Raw genomic sequence first — 2,856 nt, forward strand, 5'->3', positions numbered from 1 at the left:
CAGAGCATAATAATAAAACAATTATAAATTTGAATTTTAAACTATATAAGTTAAAATTCAAAATTTACATGTAAAAGATTGTTCCTGATTTCCTGTTTGAAGGAGCGTGCTTGATACTACAGATTTTTCTATGGAGGAGTGTGCTTGAAAATGAACATCATCTACATTTTTTGAGGGAAAGAAGAGAGAGGAGGTATTGTAGCAACTAGACATTAAAATGTATTAATTTGAAGTAATGAGCCTGTATATGCATTTTTGTACTTGTAACTAAAACTCAGCTTTTGCTTGAACTTATATCTAGAAGATAAACAAAGTTACATGTACTTGTAATGATTGAATCAATTTTTAAGGGAAAGAATTTTTTTGAGAGGAAGAGATTATTATTGGAGAGAAAGGGAATAAATAAAATGTAGTTAAACCCTAAAATAACTAAAGCAACATAATACATACCGTGAGAAAGAGATTCTTTTTTAGAGAGAAAGAGAGGGGTATTGTAACAAACTATATAGTCATAACATGTATTAATTTGAAGTAATGAGCTCTTACATGTACATTTATATGCATTGTACATGTAACTAAAACTCAGCTTTTAATTTGAAACTAGAAGACAACCAAAAATTTATTACTTGCAATTATTAAACCTATTAACAATAACTATCACCAGTCAATGGAATCCTTTCAATCTACTGTATCAGTTCTTTGTTCCTGATTGAAGACTGGAGGAGAGACAGAGAGTTAAACTGAGAGATTTGTGTGATTGTTTTTGAGAGAAAGAGAGGGGAAGGAGAAGCTAATTAGATCTAGAAGACTTGAACTTCTCTTGGTGTTTTATTGAGGCATCGTTCATCATCTCGGAATAGTTTACTCCTTCACTTCATGTCCTTGTCATGAGAGCACATCAAGAACCTTTGGACCACTTCTACAAGAGCAACACTAGCTGTAACATCCAGTAACTATACAACCTGTCTACTTATAGGAATCACCAGCTCTACACTACAACACTCTTCAATCAACCGGCCAATTCTTTATCAAATTACTGATTCAGTAGCTCTACGACCAGTCTACTTCACACACTATACTACATTCTTCAATTGTTTCCTTCAGTAATTCTTCATTCTCCAGTTGATCTGCTCTAGCAATCAGTTCTTTATCCTCTGCTCATGCTAACAAGAATTAAAAGGAGCTACTGAATCATAAACTGAACTTTCTTCTCTCTTCTCCTCCTCTTTTTCTATCTTTTCTTTATTCCTCTTTTCTTAATTCCTCTCTTATTTCTAACACTCCAATTCTACCTTTCCTCTTAAATAGCCAGTACTTGTACTCATAATTAATAATAGTACATGTAATTAAATACTATAATTAATTAATAAGTACATGTAATTAACTAATAATAGTACATGTACACTTAATTAATTAAATAGTATAGTACATGTACTTCAATATAATTATATTGTTGCTTCCTTCCTCTAGCTATAGCTCCTCGGGCCTATTGAAGACATTAGCCTTTGAGAGAGAGGGAGGGAGAGAGAGAGAGGGAGGAGGGGGCAGAGACAGCTAGTAGTATAGATTCAAAGAGCAAAGCCTGAATACAAGAGCATCTTAAGAGGGAGAGAGAGAGAGAGAGCTAGTAGGGGTATGTTAATGGTATATGTTAATGGTATGGTATGGTATGGTATTATATTGTATGGTATGGTATGGTAATAGAAGTTATAGGAACAATGTAACTAATATGTAGCCAAATGTATGTGAATTCTTATTTAATCATATATTTTGTTTGATTTTATAATGGCCTAGACATGACGTTAAACTGTTTCTAAGTATAGGGTCCTAAACATGACGTTAAACTGTTTCTAAGTTTAGCTATTATTGGTGTGTTTGTATTATACTAATTGGTTGTCCCTTACTGATTCTGTATGTATGTACATGCGCCCATGACTAGGGGACAGAGTCCCTTATTGTTTCACATTTTTAAATATGTTAGTGTCTGCATGTACACGTGTGTTCATGATAATAAATTAACTGTGTCCTGGTTTAGCATGAATATTCTTCCTTTCATGTTCATATTGTTATTATTGATATGCTAATGTACATGTACATGTATGTATTATATGTATTGTATTGATACACATGTCCTCACGTAGCGTCAGATCATAACGTCTCCTGGTCTCCAGTCTTGCTTTCTCTGGACAATGTTTGTCATCATTGGATCACTCCACCTGCTTGAAGGAAGACTCTAACCCATTTTGTTATTTACAATCACGTAATCATTTTATGGATCGAGCCTGTAGCGTTTGTCATTACCACGAAATAATTCCATACCTTGTGGGAGCTAGTGTATCAATCAAGAACATTCCGTATGATTTACTTACAGTTCTTTGGAAAAGACGTCGCAGCTAACAAGGAGACAATCACTGTGGACACAGGACTTCACACTGTTATCATCGAGGATCAAGCATCCAGCACTAATCTACAGTTTACAATTGGATCATCATCCATTACTAGCATTCTGAGAGGAGGAAGGAGAGGAGCTGATAGACATACCAAAGGAGGAGAGGAGAACATATCCTAGCTGTTGTGGATTCAATGAAGACATGAGCTTATTTTTTCACTGTATGGGTTGAGCTACCCTTTTTTACAGTGACCTGCTTTTAGTCCCGATCATGTGAGAGGGAAGGGGAGGGTTAGCGAAGGGGGGAGGGTTCTGCCCAGGAGTGTGGGCGAGAAGTCCCCCTTTTGGGTCCGATAGTGGCTCCCCGTATCTCATGCTAGAGCCCTCTCTTCTTTCTCTCTTTTTCCTTTTTGTGCAGTGATATGGACTCTAAGCAGAGGAAAGGATCAGACTTTTTCTTTTTATGT

At 35.6% G+C, this 2,856-nt stretch overlaps 1 long non-coding RNA gene across 1 annotated transcript in view; it reads right to left on the reverse strand.

Annotated features, from left to right (window-relative positions):
* Positions 1–396, reverse strand: part of LOC109586438 (uncharacterized) — a 1,075-nt gene extending 679 nt beyond the window's left edge. The window contains exon 1 of the long non-coding RNA XR_002187029.1: positions 69–396. This is a non-coding gene — a long non-coding RNA (uncharacterized LOC109586438). The remainder of the gene's footprint in view (positions 1–68) is intronic.
* Positions 397–2,856: the final 2,460 nt, after the last annotated feature.

This window comes from Amphimedon queenslandica, unplaced genomic scaffold (assembly GCF_000090795.2).
Source record: "Amphimedon queenslandica unplaced genomic scaffold, v1.1 AMPQUscaffold_12875, whole genome shotgun sequence".
In the NCBI taxonomy this organism is placed as follows: Eukaryota; Metazoa; Porifera; class Demospongiae; order Haplosclerida; family Niphatidae; genus Amphimedon; species Amphimedon queenslandica.